This window comes from Malania oleifera, chromosome 8 (assembly GCF_029873635.1).
Source record: "Malania oleifera isolate guangnan ecotype guangnan chromosome 8, ASM2987363v1, whole genome shotgun sequence".
Lineage (NCBI taxonomy): Eukaryota > Viridiplantae > Streptophyta > Magnoliopsida > Santalales > Ximeniaceae > Malania > Malania oleifera.
The window spans coordinates 73,173,952-73,193,706 of record NC_080424.1 but is presented as its reverse complement, the minus strand read 5'-3'; the positions used below and the strand labels follow the sequence as shown (position 1 = coordinate 73,193,706).

At 37.8% G+C, this 19,755-nt stretch overlaps 1 long non-coding RNA gene across 1 annotated transcript; it reads right to left on the bottom strand.

Annotated features, from left to right (window-relative positions):
• Nucleotides 1-14,398: 14,398 nt before the first annotated feature.
• Nucleotides 14,399-15,065, bottom strand: LOC131161932 (uncharacterized). Its single transcript, XR_009138649.1, has 2 exons — nucleotides 14,869-15,065; nucleotides 14,399-14,746 (listed from the first exon to the last, which is right to left on the bottom strand). It is a non-coding gene; the product is annotated as an uncharacterized LOC131161932 (long non-coding RNA).
• Between the last annotated feature and the right edge of the window lie 4,690 nt (nucleotides 15,066-19,755).

Below are 19,755 nucleotides of genomic sequence, written 5' to 3'. Positions count from 1 at the left end.
TCGCACAACATGGTCAAACAAGATCTTCCTTCCTTGAATGCACTGAAGTTCTTGGGGCTAGACTAAACATCTAATTTAAACTTTAACTATCCCAAATACTCCCTTGACTTCTCATATTACCTAACTCCTTGGTTTTTAACCTGTTTTTCCTACAACATGAACAAACCTTGTATAACTCTGAAATATGATAACAAAGGGCATATACAAGATAAAAGAAGACAAAACAAAGGTAAATGAGGATCTAAAATCATGCATTTTGGGGACTCATCACAACCTGCAACTCACACTTTACTAGTCCTCGAGCAAAGAAAAAATTAAGAAAACTACAAAAACCTATCTACCTCCTTTTTTATCAGAAACTCGGTTGCATTTATCGTATACAACAAGGCTTTAAACCCTTAGGTTGATCCTAGTAGACGAGTTGTAGTCTCATGAGGATTTCGAGGGTGATACCCACAAACACCAATTCCAATGAACATCAAATAAAAGCACATGCAACATAGTCATACCAATTCACAAACAAATATATTACCTAATTACATAAAGACTCTTTCATACATGACTCCACTATACACACAACTTTGAAACGAATCATTTATGAAAGTCTCAACATAATATAGTCATCAAGAAGAGCATAACTCATATACAATCAACCAGCATTTGCAATTCAAAGTTAATATAGTCATGTAAATTTAAGTATAAAGAGGCAATATCACAAGGCATGTGAAAAGTGCATGATGCGTTACACTCGGGATATCCTTAGACACCTACAAAATAGTCGTCTTGACTCAACCTCACTGATATACCTTCAAAAACACTCAATAAAATTGGTTCACTCTCATATGTGAGAAAGAATGTCATGATCAAACATCCCACATATTTTAAGGAATAATGCTAAAAATATGGAGTGGACTAGTCTCATAGGAAAGGAATCCTACCTATTCATGAGGTGTCAAGTCCTTCACCCTAACATCTTCTCACTTACTCGCCACCTTCAACCAAGACCACCCTAGATCAACCTATTCATAGACTAGGCATGAATATAGCAGATGCATTGGACAGATGAAAACTCTTCATACTTGTAAAAATGTGGTGTCGTGTCCCTAGCTTGACCTTGTTGTATTCATTTGGAGCAGGTATATATACATATTTCATATCTGTTTCTCTTTTTCTTTCTTTCGCTCATTCTTTTCATTTTCTTTATTTTCATAGTCAACAAGGACAATCATTACACTCTTTTGTGTCTTTATACCACTAATGACAATTAATCTCAAACAAGAGCCCATGAAATAAGTATACTCTAGGGGTGGCTCAATTTTCACCTCTTGAGTAAGGTAAATGTTGACCTTATAGGTCATACCCGATTTTGATAATGACATATACTCTTAGTATTTGATGACTTTCAAGTTTGTGTGTAGGATCATACTAAGCTGGATCATATTGATGACACGCGGTAACTTGAAGAAATATAAAGACCCAACATATTTATTGTTGTATTTTTTATTATTGGGTCCGTAATAATTCTAGTTTTAATGTGTCTATAATAATCTCTGCATGTCATGCATGTAGGAAGTAAGCTCAACAAATGATTATACACAGACCATAGAAATACCTTAGGGATCACCCTTCGGTCGACCTTCCATCGATCGACGTCGAATTTTTTCGGCAAGAAAAATGACCTTAGAAAGACCCTAGGTCCTAGCACTTCCACGTAAGAAAGTCCCCAACATCACTTATTATATCCAGGAAATTAAATAAGGTAAAATAGGACTTTAATTTAAAAACTTGAGAGAGCTCGGGAAACCAAACTTGTGGCGTTTAAAACGCCTCGGGTGACCGAACCCTAGACATGCCAACTTGTTGACTTTTTGTTCGGCAGATCAAGCCAATTTGAACGTATCTTCCTTGATCACCCGAACCTATGTCAGAGTGCTTTTCACCAACCTGGGTGCCCAAACATTTGCGTTCAAATAGGCCTCGGGTGACTAAAGTGGACCGTTTGGTTAACTGAATTTAGTTTTGGGCACCCGAACCTCAGATAGAATGCTTATGACTTTTTTTTTTCCAGCCAACTGACCCTAACTTCGGGCACTCGAACCTTTCAATATTGATTTTTTGGCTGAGTCTATTGGAGCACCCAAACCTCAGATTGGGCACCTGAATCTGTCGGGTTAAATTAATTTTTACTGAAATTAAAAGGGGTAAACTAGGTTAATTTTTCTAAAATTGTTTTAAATTTTTCTAATTATCCCCATTGAGTCCCCAACGGTAAAAAATTTCCCATTGCCTATATATACAAGTTCATTTGCTTAGATTAACAAGGATTAGCAAAAATAATTAAGGTCAAAGTCTCTCAAAATCAAAAATCCTATTTTTTTCCTATACTACTCCCAAACACTCCAGAACTTCATTTTCTTTGATCGTTTAAGTGTTGCGAGTCTATTTAGAGTGCTTGTGCTTAATCCTCATTTTCTCATACTCTCATTTGTTGTGCTTATTGTTTGATTCTATTATTAAGAGTAACGCTTAAAGTTCTCCCACTAATTTTATTTGATAAATCTTGTGTGTGAAGACTTTGAGGTTTGTGGTTCTTGCATAGGTATTGCAAGGTACCTTAGCTATTTTTTTGTGCAAAATATTTTACAAACCTTGATTTCAAACAACTCTAGTGTTTGATACAATTTGAGAAAATATTTTTGAGTTCGTTTGAATATTATTGATAGCATCTTTGAAACACTAATATGATATTGAGATTTGATATACTTTACTTTCAAAGATTAGCTTTCTTGAACACTCCGTGCATACTTGAGATTATCATTGTACTAAGTGTAGATTGCACTCATATACACCCTTGAGTTCTTGAACACTCCGTGCATACTTGAGATTATCATTGTACTAAGTGTAGATTGCACTCATATACACCCTTGAGCTTATAATTCCTATATGTTTGGTGTGCATTGATTATACTGTGTGTATTGTAGTACATATCTGCTTGTGTAAGAAGCGTTTGTTTGTACGAAAATTTTCATATTGTTGTATTCAAGGCATGGGCTTGAAGAGGGAGACTAGTCTTGTGGAATAGTCTCGGATTGACTTAGATCCGATTAGAAAAGTTAGGTGCACCATTTTGTATCGTATTGTATAGTGTTATATTTATGTAAAATAACACTGATATTCCACACAATGATATAACATGTTTTCTTCCTTACTAAGAGGTGTCTCACCCTGAATGTACGTACAAATGTTTTTAGGTCCTTCAGGTAGCCATAATTAGCATCCTAGCAACTGGAAGCGAGGGTGTCATTAGCTGCTATTAGTGCCTATTTAGGTACGAGTTTTGTAACCGGGTTGTTGTGATAGTTTTTGTAGACACTCGGGGTATGTTTTGTAATCATGGGAATGTATATCCTAACTTTATATAGACTCTGGTATGGTACTGTACATGTATAGGAAGACCATATTCCGCTGTGTATCTGATAAGTATGGATGTGTATGTTATGATTGTAAGGGCATCCGTGTACCCCCCGAGGTCGGACCCTCTTTTGGTATTGTATCATGTATGTTTTAATTGATACATAGGCATGTTAGGTTACTATAATCACACCTGGGACCCATCTGCGGGTTCGGGGTGTGACAACTTGGTATCAGAGCTAACCAGGTTACTAGGTCTTGTAGACTTGGTTTGGAGTATTGATGTGTACATACCAGAGTATAGGATCTAGGAAATGGGTAGTGTTGGCCGAGGGTTGTTCTATTGCTAGATCAGGATTTTTCAGCGGTATTCCATGTTTTTCCTGCAATGACGATTCTAGTAAAGGTAGGGAACACCATTGATGGATTTGTGTTAGTGTGAAGGGACAGGCTTAGACTTGTGAGAGTAATAGTTGACATGATTAGGTCTATGATTGTTTTAACTGTGTAAGATATAGGAATTCTAACCGATTCTTATTCTATTTTTAGAATGGAGCCCAAGGATAATAACTTGGAGAGTGGCTACGAGGAGACAACGAGCGATGAGTCTCCTTATGTTTCTCGTGGTTTAGCGAGACAGGTGGTCCGAGAAATTAGGCGGAGTGTTAAGACACGCGAGAGCTCTCCTACTGATGCGGGTGTACCATCGAGAGGTTCACACACATGCACCCTCTGAAATTTACAGGAGGACCTGATCCGATAGTGGCGGAGGACTGGGTCGAGAAGATCAAGAGGATTTTGGAAGTCCTCCACTGCACTGAGAAGCAGAAGGTCTTGTATGCTACCTTTCAGCTGACTGGGGAGGCAGGGCGATGATGGACGGCGGTGAGTCTACTTGAGAGGCAGAGAGCTGGCCCATCTGGTATGACATGGGGCCACTCCAAGGAGGTATTTTTCGAGAGATACTTTTTGGTCTCCACCGGGATGCAAAGGCTGATGAGTTTTCGGGCCTGATGCAAGGAACTTTGATGGTGCAGAGGTATGTTGCTAGATATATCGAGTTATCTCGATTTGCACTGTAGTTGGTTCCGAATAAGTACGAGAAGGCTCAGAGGTTCGAGAGGGGTTTGAGGAAAGACATCCGCCGCCTTGTGGGGATGCTGCAGATCCATGAGTTCTCTGTCCTGGTGGATAAAGCCACCATAGTTAAGACCGACCATCGGGGAGATGAAGTAGGGCCGGATCAGGGGAAGAGGCCAGTATCTTTGGGTCCTCAGAGTGGTCCTCGGCAGGGACAGTGGAAGAAGAAGAAGAGCTATAGTTCCAGTTATCGGTAGAATACCGAGTGACAGAGTTATCAAGGAGATCTATCCTCCGCACCGTGTGCCAAGTGCCGAAGAAGGCACGATGGTGAATGTCAGCCATTCCGGGGAAACTGCTACAACTATGGCAAGCCAGGTCACATGTCACAGAGCTGTCAGGAACTGAGGAAAGATACGCCTACACAGAGCCAGAATCGTGGGAGTAATCAGATACCTCGGGGGAACTACCAAGAAACCACGGCTCCAGCAAAGGTATATTCACTGACTTCAGCAGATACAGAACATGCTGGAAACATGGTGACAGGTACCATGTTACTGCTTTTGAATAGAGCTATTGTTTTATTTGGTTTAGGGGCAACCCATTCATTCATATCTGCTAGTTTTGTGAAGTTGTGTAGGGTTGAAACTTGTATAATGAATGAGATGTTATCTGTGACTACGCCGACTAGGAGTCTAACTATTCGTAGTAAGTTGTTGGAGGACTGCCCAGGGGAGGCCGCTACCAGTGAACCTTGTAGTATACGACATATATGGTTTTGATGTCATACTGGGGATGGATTAGCTATTCTCCAGTTTTTCCGTGATTGATTGTCTTAGGAAGGTAGTAGTGTTTAGACCTCTGAGGGAGCAGGAGTATGAGTTCGTAGGATCATGTGTGCATTTGACACCATAGGTTCTATCAGCATTACAGGCGAGGAGGCTACTCTTGGAGGGGTGTCAAGGGTACCTAGCTTGCGTGAAGGAACTGCCACAGGAGGAGTTGAGGTTCGAGGACATTCGAGTGGTCAACAAGTTTCCAGATGTGTTTCCTGATGAATTACCCAGTTTACCTCCGGATTGTGAGGTGGAGTTTGTGATAGAGTTGCTACCTGAAAAGACACCGATCTCTAAAGCTCCGTACCAGATGGCTCCAGCAGAACTTCGAGAGTTGAAGGAGCAGTTGCAGGAACTATTGGACCAGGGTTTTATTCGACCGAGTGTTTCACCCTGGGGAGCTCCAGTATTATTTATGAAGAAGAAGGATGGGTCGATGTGTATGTGCATTGACTACCGTGAGATCAACAAAGTGACGGTGAAGAACCATTACCCTTTGCCTCGTATAGAGGATCTCTTTGACCAGTTGGAGGGAACACATGTCTTTTCAAAAATCGACCTACGGTTAGGTTATCATCAGGTGAGGGTTAGATTTGAGGATGTAGCAAAGACCGCTTTTCGAACCAAATACGGCCACTATGAGTTCTTGGTTATGCTGTTTGGGTTTACCAATGTGCCGACAGTGTTCATGGATCTGATGAACTGGGTTTTCCATGAGTACCTGGATCAGTTCGTAGTGGTGTTTATTGATGATATTCTAGTATACTCGAGGAGTTCAAAAGAGCACGAAAACCATTTGAGGTTGGTGTTATAGAGTTTGTGAGAGAAAAAGCTCTATGTTAAGCTGAAGAAGTGTGAGTTCTGGTTGAATCAAGTCACGTTCTTAGGCCATGTGGTGCCTAAGGGCGGTATCTCCGTTGATCATAGCAAGATTGAAGCTATGGTTGATTGGGCGAGATCGAAGAGTGTGCAGGAGGTTCAAAATTTTCTAGGACTGGCGGGTTATTATCGTCAGTTCATGAAGGGATTCTCTAAACTGTCTGGACCTATGACTCGATTGACCAGGAAGGGAGTTTAGTTTGAGTGGACCAGTGATTGCGAGCAGTGCTTTCAAGAGTTGAAGCACCGACTGGTTGCTGCTTCGATTTTGACCATTCCTTCGGGGGATGGTGGGTTTGTGATTTATAGTGACGCTTCCATGAAGGGTTTGGGATATGTGCTTATGCAACAAAGTAAGGTAGTAGTTTATGCTTCTCGGCAACTTAAGGAGTATGAGAAGAATTACCCTACCCATGATCTAGAATTGGCTGCTGTAGTTTATGCCCTAAAGATTTGGCGACACTACCTGTACGGTGTTCAGCGTGAGGTTTTCACTGATCACAAAAGCCTTAGGTACTTTTTCACGCAGAAGGAGCTGAATATGAGGCAAAGGCGGTGGCTAGAGTTGATCAAGGACTATGATTGTACAATCAGTTATCACCCGGGGAAGGCTAATGTGGTAGCTGATGCATTGAGTCGAAAGTCAAAACGGGCAACAGTTCTGCAGTTATAACTCAGCATCATGTCAGACGGGATCTAGAAAGCCTTGGCGTGGATTTAGTGTCTGGTGATCATCAGACTTTCATTGCTAGCTTGGTGATCCAACCGACCTTATTTGAGCGTATTAAAGCTATGCAGGCTAGTGATGTAAAGTTAGCTAAGATTGCGGGAAAAGTGCAGCGGGGTTTGGCTGTGGATTTTAACCTCTCTGACGAAGGTGCATTAAGGTTTGGGACCATACTAGGTGTTCTGAATGATGACGAGATCAGAAGGACGATTTTGGGGGAAGCGCATCGTTCTTTGTATACGGTACATCCGGGTAGTACGAAAGTGTATCGGGATTTGTGTGAGTCCTCCTGGTGGAGTGGTATGAAGAGGGATATTGCCCAGTTTGTGGAGCAGTGTCTGACGTGTCAGTAGGTGAAGGCAGAACATCAGAGGCCGGCAGGGCCATTGCAACCCTTGCCTATTCCGGTGTGGAAATGGGAGCACATTTCCATGGACTTTGTTACTAGATTGCCATTAGCGCTTCACGGGCAGAATGCTATTCGAGTAATCGTAGACCAATTGACAAAATATGCTCCTTTGTACCGATGAAGGTTAGCTACTCTTTGAGTAGACTAGCGGATCTATATGTGCATGAGATAGTGAGAATGCATGGCGTATCAGTGTCCATTGTTTCAGATCAGGATCCGAGATTTATTTCTCAATTTTGGAAAAGCTTGCAGGAAGCACTGGGGACGAAACTTACTTTTAGTACAGCGTTCCACCCTCATACTGATGGACAGTCGGAGAGGATGATACAAATCTTGGAGGATATGTTACGGGCTTGTGTATTAGATTTCGGTGGTAGTTGGATTCAGTTTCTGCCACTAGTGGAGTTTGCCTATAACAATAGCTTCTTGGCTAGTATAGGGATGGCACCGTTCGAGGCTTTGTATGGTCAGAGGTGTCAATATCCTTTGTATTGGGATGAGGTCAGTGAACGATAGATTTTAGAACCTGAACTCGTGCAGAAGGCGTCTGAGAAGGTAGGTTTGATCCGGGAGAGGATTAGATTGGCTTAGAGTTAGCAAAAGAGTTACGTGGATGTTTGCCGCCATGAGTTGGAGTTCGAGGTAAGGGCTAAAGTATTCCTTAGAATCGCTCCGATGAAAGGAGTGATGAGATTCGTAAGGAAGGGCAAGTTGAGCCCAAGGTATATCAGACCATTCGAGTTTATTGAGCGAGTGGGTCTGGTAGCCTACAAAGTTGCACTACCCCCAGTACTCTCGAGGGTCCATGATGTGTTTCACATATCCATGCTGAGAAGGTACGTGTTGGATCCATCTCATGTTATCAGTTATGATGAGTTGGAAATTGAGGAAACTTTAGCGTATGAGGAAATACCTGTTCAGGTTCTGGATAGTAAAGTTTAGAAGTTTCGTACCAAAGAAATACCATTAGTGAAGGTATTGTGGCGAAACCACGAGATTGAGGAAGCTTCTTGCAAACTGAAAATGGAAATACGCCAAGAGTATCCGTAGTTGTTCTAAGTAGTATTTGGATAACAGGGTGGTATGAGTATGTATATATGTATGTAATACTTTATTATCGTATTGTATTTGGTGGTTAGTCTCTAGGAGAGTCCCGTTGTATTGTAAACTCCCGAGACCCTGTATGTATGTAACCATGATATTCCTCTGCCATAAATGAGGGAATGTATGTATGTATGTATGTATCGTGACGGGGCTGCATATAAGTGGCCGCCGTATTCTCTAGAGTATGCATGTATCGTTGGGGGACTGTGTATTAATGGTCGCCACTTCACCTGAGGGTGTATGTATGTAGTAGTATGAATGTGTTCCTAATGAGAGATTGCAAATTTCGAGGACGAAATTTTTGTAAGGAGGGGAAGTTGTAAGAACCTGAACCATGATATATGGGTTAATTATGTAAAAGAAGGGTAAAATGGTAAATTGAGTAGAGTTCGTCGACGAGGCCGGGGTTCGTCGACGAAGTTTCTTCTATTCTCGTCGACGAAATTCAGAGGCTCATCGATGAGGGGATGCCGAGAGGTTTGGAAAAAATTGAAATATCCAGCTCGTCGACGAGGCCACCTCTTCGTCGACGAAGGTAATGGCGACTCATCGACGAGGGTGCCAATTCATCAATGAATCCACTCGGGCAAAGGCCTTTAAAAGATATTTTGGGTTGCTTCTTGGTTAAGATTTGGAAATCCTCTCTCTTTCTCTCTCTCTCTAGAATTCGAAACCCTCTCTCTCTCTCTCTCTCTCTCTCTCTCTCTCTCTCATCGACTTCTTTGCCGTTCCTCGCCTAATTTTTAAATCGGACGATACTGCAAGGATCAGGAAAGGATTCTTTACGTTTCTAGCGGATCGGAATTCCATTTCGAGCGATTTCGAGTTTTGGGCTAAAATCGAGGTAAGGTTTGATTTTCATTTCCGATTTAGTGTATGTGTAGTAGTACGAATTGTAAGTATGTATTGTACTGTGGTTTGTACGTTTTGGAGTCTTGGTTCGTAGCTTTGGGGACCATAGAGTTCGTAGTTGGAATTCAGGTTAAGGTAAGGGGATTCAGTTTATATAAGTTTATTTTTTAAATCAGGATTGGTAAACTTGTAGGCTACGATCGTATGTATGTTTTGGTAACTTATTTGGGGAAATTTATCGGGTAAAAATATGGGATTTTCGGGTTACAGTTTTCAGGAAAAATTGGGGATTTCATATATCATCTCTGCTTTGTTTGGAAAACCGTTCGTTTTGTTTAAACTGTATTATCGAGATGACTGTTATCCATATTTGCATAAACTGTATACTTGAAATGGAAAACGATATGATTTGTCATAAATCAAATAGGTGTGGTATGTATGGTTGTATGAAATTGTTCCAGGTATGTTGTAAAACAGCAATGTAGTGGCTTATTACCGTACGTTGATATGTATAGGAGTATGAGCTCCAAAATGATTCCAAGTTTTGTGAAATCGGCTAGTGGCGGCTAATTACCGTACACTGAAACAGTTATGTGGCGGCTAATTACTGTACGCTGCGCCATGTACCAGTGTGAAAACCGTGAGCGAAAGTATCCGACTCTATATCCGAGGGTGTGAAATATCACTATGCCTTTCGGCTGGTTACTGAAGGGTGTGAGCCACCCTGTATGGCAATGTAATCGTTGTGAAGCTTTGAGTTCATAGAGTAGTTGCGTGTATGGCAATGTAATCACTGTGAAATTTGAGTTCATAGGTAGTTATGTACTTGTGTGAGCTACATTATATTGGCAATGTAATCACTGTTGGGCCTCGGTCGTCACAGCGTAGTTGCATATGTAGCAATGTAATCGTTGTGAGGCTTAGGTTACCTTTGTGTAGTTGCGTACTAGTGTGACGACACTGACCGTAAGTTTTGGGTATCGTATGTACTATAATGCATTTTTGAAAATACTAGAATTGTATGGAAATTTTTTCGAATTGTATTGTATTGTATAATGTTATATTTATGTAAAATAACACTGATATGTCACACACTGATATAACCTGTTTTCTTCCTTACTGAGAGGTGTCTCGCCTCGAATGTACGTACAAATGTTTTCAGGTCCTTCAGGTAGCTGTAATTAGCATCCTAGCAGCTGGAAGCGAGGGTGTCATTAGCTGCTATTAGTGCCTATTTAGGTACGAGTTTTGTAGTTGGGTTGTCGTGATAGTTTTTGTAGACACTCGGGGAATGTTTTGTAACCATGGGAATGTATATCCTAATTTTATATAAACTCTGGTATGGTACTGTACATGTATAGGAAGACCGTATTCCACTGTGTATATGATAAGTATGGATGTGTATGTTATGATTGTAAGGGCATCCGTGTACCCCACGGGGTTGGACCCTCTTTTGGTATTGTATCATATATGTTTTAATTGATATAAAGATAGGTTAGGTTACTATAATCACACCTGGGACCCACTTGCGGGTTTGGGGCGTGACACCATACATGTAACTTCACTCTGCTTTGGTACCATTACAACTACTAGGGCACTCACCTTTCTCAGCAAGCCTTCGGACGGAGAGATTTACTTTGCTATAAATATTTATACATTTAAATTCACATACAAGTACACACCCACATTCACGTCAATCATTCCATATAGTTTGCAAACATATACGCCACAGTTTTCATTCACACAGGATACAACACAATCCATTAAACTTAGTACGTGGTCCACCTAGAGCAACTGCATACCTCACAGTATGTGGCCCATGTAGGGTAGCTGCGTACCTCACTGTACGTGGCGCACGTAAGGCAGCTACGTACCTCACAGTACATTGCTCACGTAGGGCAGCTACGTACTCTACTATACATGGCCTATGTAAGGCAACTGCGTACTCCAATGTACGTGACCCACGTAGGGAAGCTACGTACTCACACTATACGTGGCCCACATAGGGTAGCTACGTATTTCACTGCACATTTATACTCACAACAGACAGTATTCACAATCAACCCATATTCACCATCAAATAATGTTCACAGCCAAGTAGTACTCACAACCAGATAGTATTCACAACTAATCAGTATTTACAAGCTGATAGAATTCTCAACCAACAATATTCTCAAGCAAATAGTATTCTCAATTAGTCAATTATAAAGGATTATTCTCATGCCACACAGTTTTTCCCAAATTATAAATTATAACCAAATCATTATTTTAAATTGGTTGAATCGTCAGGAAATCATACTATAATTATAAGGTTCCTATACTTGCAAATAACTGATTCAAATTTAAATAAAACCCTGGTATAATTTTATTTTCCCTTACCCGATCCTCAAAATTCTGCCTAACACGAACGGAAAACGGAACCCTGTATTCCAAAAATACTAGCTTAATGAATTCAATCTCAATATATTTATCATTTAACATCTTCTAGGTTCACACACTCCCAATAAATAATTTAATATAAAAAATATCTTACTTATCCTAATTTTGGAGTGGTGCCCAAGAACTCCAAATCAAGTTTCTACTTTGGCTAACTTGAAAAGGAACACTCCAGGAACCTCATGGTGGTTTTTGATCGTCGAATCGGGCTAAATTCGGGCCGAATTCGAAGAAAGAAGGTAACATTCATGGTTGAGGGTTGAGGTGTCTGTGAAGAGGGTTGTAAAAAGGAAAGAAGTTGTTTACACTATTCTTTAGTGAAAGGAAACTGATGATTTGTGGCTGAACAATCTAAGTCATTGGAAGATAATGAAACTTGATGTGCAGAAGATATCTTGGTTCTTGAATTCTAATGATATCTAGGAGGATATCCATGTAACTTGTAGCATTTTTCAACCATATGCACAGTAAAACTGCAATGAGTACAAATTTGCTTGAGACGTTGCTTCTTATAATTCTTGGCCATTGTTGCAGGAACATTATTGCTGAATATAGCAGCAGTTTTGGTTATTAAGGATGATCCCACTACCTTTCTTTGCTTTTCTTCTTGTAAAGTGAGAGAAAAAACTCTATCAATGGATGACATTGGATCCATGAGTAGAATTTGTCATTAAATGTGTGTAAAAGAATCATTTAGACCCATCAAAAATTGAACAACATATTCTTTTTTATGTTGCTCAATTACTATTTTTAAAGCTCCACAAGAATATCCCAGATTACAAGAACAACTAGGAATGGGTTTCATAGTAGAAAATTCAGCCCATACAACTTTCAACTTTGTGTAATAAGAACTAACCGAAGATTGATCTTGAACTAATGAAGCAAGATCTTTCTTGAGTTGAAATAAGCTAGGACCATTACCTTGTGTGAACTTGATTTTCAAATTCTTCTAAACTTGTTCAGTAATTGAAGAGTTGATAACACTAGTAGCAATCTCTCGTGTGAGAGAATTCAAAATCCACGAAAGCACCATATTGTTGCAATGAAACCAAAAAATATACAATGGATTAGCCTGATCTTCAGGCTGAGAAAATGTTCCGTCCAAAAAACCTGTTTTGTTATTGGCATTGAGAGCTGTCAACATTGATTTGCTTCATATATAGTAATTCTCACCATTCAAAGGTGTTAGTTGTGGCTCTTATACTTCTATTTTGGTAAGCAAAGAAGGAAGGAGGAAAAACATGAAGGGGCAGTATAGTAGGACTCGTCAACGAGAGCCCTGTTTTTGTCGACGAGAGAACAACAGAGGTTCGTGGACGAAGGCTCTGAAGCTCGTCGATGAATAATTATCAAGAGCAGGAAATTTTAGACTTCTGGTATCGTCGACGAGAGTCCTGTATTCGTTGACAAAGGTTCTTCTTGGACTCGTCGATGAAGTCTTGTGTTCGTCGACAAGGGGCGCCTAGGCTGCGCAATAGTTTTTTCTGAATTTTGAATTTTCGAACATTGAGTGGTTTGAAAAATGGCGGGAAACCTACGAGGAACCTCTATATAGGTTATCTGGACATATTTTGAGAGTGAGAGTGATCACTATTATAGTGTATAGTGTATATTTTCATTTCCTTAGTGAATTTTTGTGCCTTTGCTTCCATGGATGTAGACTTTGCTGAACCACGTAAATCTTTGTGTTGATCTTGTTCTAGTTGTGTGTGTTATTTACATTCACTTGTTGTTTATTCCACTGTGCATCTTCATTATATGATCCATTTCACAACAAAAGGATGATAAACCAAGATTGAACCAGGACTTTCTCCATGATGGAGAAAAAATATGGATTGGAAAAATCTTCAATCAAGAACTGAGCACCTTGCTCTAATACCATGACATAATTGAAAGAAGAAATATGTTGCAGGAAGCAAAGAAATAAAACTGAATCTTGGAGAGAAAATTCAAAATCTCCAACTTGCTTTTATTTCTTGTATATTATCATGTACATCATAAACCTCATATATATACATGCAAAGTATCAACTAACTAAACAATTAATTATTAAATTAACAAGAAACAAACGCTGAATAATAGAAAAAACCAACTTAACAGAAAGAAACCATTGACGGTTACAGGGCAAGTCGTCGACGGTTTCAAATGAAAAGCAATCCGTTGAAAAATTCAGTTGTAACCGTCAACAGTTTGTGTGACGGTTTGAAACAGAGAGCAAACCGTCAATAAATCAGTTGTAACCGTCGATGGTTTGTGTCCTGAAGCTAGGCATAAATTTAATGTGTCATTACATATTATGTTATATAATAGATAATTGACAAAAAGATAAGGATTTTCCTTAAGATTTTAAAGTTTAAAAACTTTTGAAATTTCAAAATTTTTACAAACTCACCTGAAGGCTCGGTAAAACAAACATTTTATATTTTTTTAAAAAAATATTTTTTTGAATGGTATAAGTTTCTCAAAAATTAATAGTTGAGGAAAGTTTGAAATCTCAAAAGAGGACGGAGGTCATTGTTATTTTATCAAACCTAAGAAAAGGTAAGTATCTTTTGTCAAAGAAGAAGAAGCAAATTAGTGTCCAATTAGTTTATATATAAGAGTAAAAATTTTACCTGTGAAAAGGGATTGATGGCTGAGATCAACTTTAAGAACTGTGACCTAAAGAAGAATATAACCTTCATGGAGACTGCATATATCATACAATTGTTTCCAAAACAAAAACACAAGTACACAAACCCATTGCTAACACTGTAGGAGATTAATTAATAGAAAATACTACAAATCACTACTGGCCTGAAGTCCAAATAAAACAAATTATGAAACCACGACGACCCATTATTATTAATATTTATCAGAACTCATAAGCATAGCTTCAAGGCTTTAATTTTTGACGCTGTAGATATAGTCCAGATGAAACCCCGGCGTCTTCCTCACCAAGCACTCTTCCTTCCCTGCTCCATCACACGCTGCTGCGTCACCCTCAACCACACCTTTCTCTGCTCCCAAGCTCTATTAATTAAAACAGAGGAAATAAAAGCCAAACCAAACCCAGATCAGAAAACGTAAAGAGTAACAAAAACAAAAAACAGGAAAACGGAAACAAAAACAGATCTACAGAGTAACGGTCATACTGATTCATGTTGGGTCTTCACCAGGGAAGGGTCAGGACGAGCGGCAGAGGATACAGTGAAGCAGAGGATAAGGGCTAACGCAAAGAGGGTTGTAAGCTTGGACATCGCTCTTTCTTCAGTGTAAACTGGTTATTGACTGAGATGCAGGCTGGGGAATTGATTGATGATTGGATTTATAGGGGAAGGAGAAGCAGCAGAGGGCAAATATATCTCATCATGAGTCATCTATTTTTTTTTTGTTGGGTTATCTGCACTCTTTGAATGTGAGTGCATTAATTGAAGATTACCTTCTTGGAATACAAAATCTGTATTACTAAAAATAGAATACTAAAAATAGAACAGGATTAGGAAATTTATTACTCGTGTAAAAGTTTGTCATAATTTTATTTAATGAAGATATAAATATATGGATAGACATTATCATGAATAAATTTGAAGTTGGTCATTCTTTATCATCATGTCATCAGCTTGTAAATGATCCATTTGAATAAATATTCTGTTTGGCACAATGGAATCTATTTTTTATTATATTTTTTTTCTATATCAATGCTATTAAAAATAAATTTTATTTTAATGTATTTAAAAATTTTAAAAATTTAAATATTAATGATGATGAGAGAAGATGAGAGATAAAAGAAGAGTGATATTTTGTAGGTTTGTTCTAAATCATCTTATAATTCCACCCGAGATAGTGAAGTTTTTTTATCCCATCCACCCGTAAAATAGGTTTTTGTCTTATCTCTATTTATTTTCTTGCATATTTTATAAGACGTTATCAGTACAAGACTCTAACTATTTGAGATACTTTTTTAAATCCTATTTAATTTATTTCTTGTAAGTTTTAATCCTTAAGAGTATAAAATTCTTTAGAAAAGAATATGTTTTTTTTTTAAGTTTAAAAAATATCAATTTCCAGAAAAGATGATAAGATAGTTCTCATGAAAAGACTATATATTTAAATCTTTCGAAAAGATAGTTCTCTTGAAAAGGTAATATATTTAAATTTCTCGTCTACATATTTAATCTCCCAAATAGATAGACCTCTTAAAGAGACTATATATCTAATCTTCAAAAGAGATGGTAAATATTTGCCTCTTGAAGAGAGTATATTTTTAACCTCTAAAAAAAAAATGTTCAAATCGACCTCCTAAAGAGGTGAAGCATTTATCCTTTAAATGAGATAGTATACTTAACCTCCGTAAGAGATGATAAATTATTACTCAATTTAATATTATAAATTGAAATCATACTCCTTAAGAGTACAAATTGAGAAAAATAAAATAATGTTCTTGAAAAAACATATTTAAGTAACTCAAAAGAGTGAAAATAATATTATATTATTTCAATTTTATTTCAGTTTTTACATTTTGTTTTTCTAAATTGTCTTATTATTGTTAATTTATTCACATGTCAAACCTAAGTAAAGTTAAATTTGTTCCCCTTGATATCAAAGGCAACAATTATTTATCATGGATTCTTAATGTTGATATCTATCTAAATGCAATGATCTTGGAAAATACTATTTTACATGAAAATACTGTATCCCTACAGGATCGCGTAAAAGTTATGATCTTCCTCCGTCAATTTAGATGAAGAATTAAAAACTGAATATCTCACTATCAAAGACCCACTTATCTTATGGAAAAATTTAAAGAATAGATTTGACTATCTAAAGACTATGATTTTACCAAAAACTCGATATGAATGGTTGCACGTGAGGTTACAAGATTTTAAAACAATCAATAAATATAACTCAACTCTGCATAAGATTAACTCGAAGCTAAAATTATGTGGTGAAAATATTATTGATGAAGACATGCTTGAAAACATTTACTACTTTCCATCCCAGTAATGTGCTCATGTAACAACAATATAAGGAGAGGAAATTTAGTAAATTTTCTAAACCAATATAATGTTTTCTTGTTGTTGAGCAAAATAACGAGTTTTTGATGAAAAATCACGAAACTCGTCCAACTGGTTCGACCCATTCCCTGAAGTGAATATGAACATATCTCGTGGGAGGAGGACACCGTTGGTATATGTGTAGAGACCCGAAAAATTATTCATGAATAATAATAATAATAATAATAAAAATAATAATAATAATAAAGGAAAGAGTAAGGCGAAAGAAATTTAAAAAGGGAGAAAATAGGACTTCGTCAACGAATCCAGGGTCTTCGTCGATGAATGTCCCATTGATTTCGGCGACAGGGTACACGTGTCTCGTCGACGAGAGATTACCGAGAGTTTTGGGAATTTCAAGGAATTTCAGGTTCATTGACGAAATAGCCTCCTCATCGATGAAGTTCCTTCTTAGGTCGTTGATGAACCACTTGAATTCGTTGACGAATGCCGAGTTATAAATATTGAAAACCCTCATTTCAGCATGTATTTCTCTCTCTCTCTCTCTCTCTCTCTCTGGACCCACAGTTCCCTTTCCTTCTCTCTTCGTTTCCAGCTTCGTTAAATCTTGGTTTGACGATTGGGAACCGCCACGAGATTCCTGAGAAGATTCTCTGCAGCATAGGCGTAATAAATTTTCAGTTTGGAGTTCCAACACATCATCCCAAAATCATGGTAAGTAAGAAATTTTAGGGTTTAATGGGTTGTTTGAAGTATTTGAAATCTGGGAAGTATTATACATAAATTATTAAGGGAAATAAGTTGATTGATTAGGTAAAAATGTTATTTTTAGGCTTTTGAGCTGTGAACACAGAGGAGTGTCAAATTTAGGGTGATAGTGGACCTCTCAGTAAGTCAGGTAAGGGGAATAAATTATTACAGTCGATTTGAGAAATACTGATTGAGTTATTATGTGAAAATGGTATTATGATAATTTACCTGAAATTTATTATGATATAAATATTAGACAAAATTTGTGTGGCATATTATTTATAATGAGAAATGTTTAAAACTGGGTTAAATGATTTACCCTAAGAAATATTAGTTTATGAAATGTATATTGATATATGAGGTTTGAAATGTGGGAAAATGATGGAAGTGAAATGTACTAAACAATTTATATCTTCTAAGAAATGATGAAACGTGAAATATGGAAATGTTTTATTGAGAAATATTGAGTAACGTGAAATGAGATATGTATACATTATTATGAAATGAAATGAGTTGTGAATACTGAATTATGAAAGCTGAATTGAGAATATTGCAATGATAATACTGCAATGAAAATAATGAAATGTGAATACTGAAATGAGAATATGAGAATGTGAGTATTGTAATGTGAATACTACAATATAGATATTGAAATGTGAAAATAAGAAATATAAATATGAGAAATGTGATTATTGGAACGTTAATTATGCAATATGAATATTGAATTGTGAGAATTGAAATGTGAAATTTCGAAATATGAATATAGAAATGTGATTGATGAAATATCAATACCACATAATGATTACGGGTATGTGGTAGTGATAACCTTGATGGATGGATATGGAAACCCTAATAATGGGTTATGATATTGAGTACGATACCGTTGCTAGTGGTGTTAGTGCAACTACATGGATTCGTGGAGTGTGTGGCGTGACAGTCGATTGAGCTATATAGTAGAGTTGTTGTGCCCCTTGAGTCTGGATTAGGGCGATTGGCAGACTAGTCGTACTTTAGATACGGGATCTATGATATGATATTTTGACCTAACTAGGTTAACCAACCACGGTTAGGTACAGCCCTCGAGCCGCACAACCTTATTCATGGGGGGAAGCATAACGTGGAGAGATATCCTTAGTGAAGCCATGAGTATAGACATGGATGTATCAGTAACTAAGGACACTTATGTGCTAGATATGGAAATGGAAATGAAATAAAAATGGAAATGAGAAAGAAAATGAGAAATGAAATAACACAATTTAATAATATAAATAATTAAAGCGAAAAAAACACACCGGCTGAGGGCTTACTGAGTAAGGTGAGTGCTCTAATAAGTATCAGTTGCAGCTGAACCCGAGTTAATTGGGTTAGAATACAAATGATATCAGGGCAGAGGGAAGCTGCTTGTATGGACGGGTAAGCTTCCCTATTTTGAGGATCTTTGTTGGTAAACATGGGTTGTGTATGATTGGATTTGGAAATGAATTAAAAGCTTATGAAAGCTCGTGTTGTATATTTATATGATTGTAAATGTGGAAATAGTATATTTTCTCAGAAGATACTATTGTTGAATTGTTGTATGTTATGATATAATGAAACTCATATTGCCATACTCTGTAAATAATTTATTTCGTCTTACTGAGATGTGTCACCCAAATATTTAAATAATTTAGAAAACCGAGGTAGACCTGGTGAAAGGGCTCCAAGATAGAGGGGAGTGGATACCCTGTGTAGACAGGGTGAGTATTTCGAGCTAGGAATGGAGAATTCCCCTAGAGTGTTTTGTGTGTCTTTTGGGAATATGTTAGTCATGTATATATGGATGATTGGTACTCTATTATGTGTATTCGCTGTGGTATGTATCTATATATATATATATATGAAATGACTTCCACTGTTAGGTTTGTGTATGTGAGTATAATGGTGTACCCGATACCCAATTTCGAATTGGGTTATGTATTGTTGTATCAGAGGTTGACGTGGCCGATATATGATTATATGATTGATCTTTTATTTATAAAAAAATGGTGTGAAAATCGAGGCATCACAGTTTGGTATCAGAGCCTAGGTTGTTGGGTTCTGCAGATTTTAGCAAAGAGCGGAATACAATACTATAGTATAGGAATGAATATAGATGAGATATGAATCAGCTGTTGTTAGAGGATGAGATTAGAATTTAGGGCTCTATTTTACGACCTAGAAGCAAGAGTTCCGTGGTTGTTTCTATGTTTTTCCTGGGGTGACGATTTCAGGAAAACCATAGATACTATCGCCAGA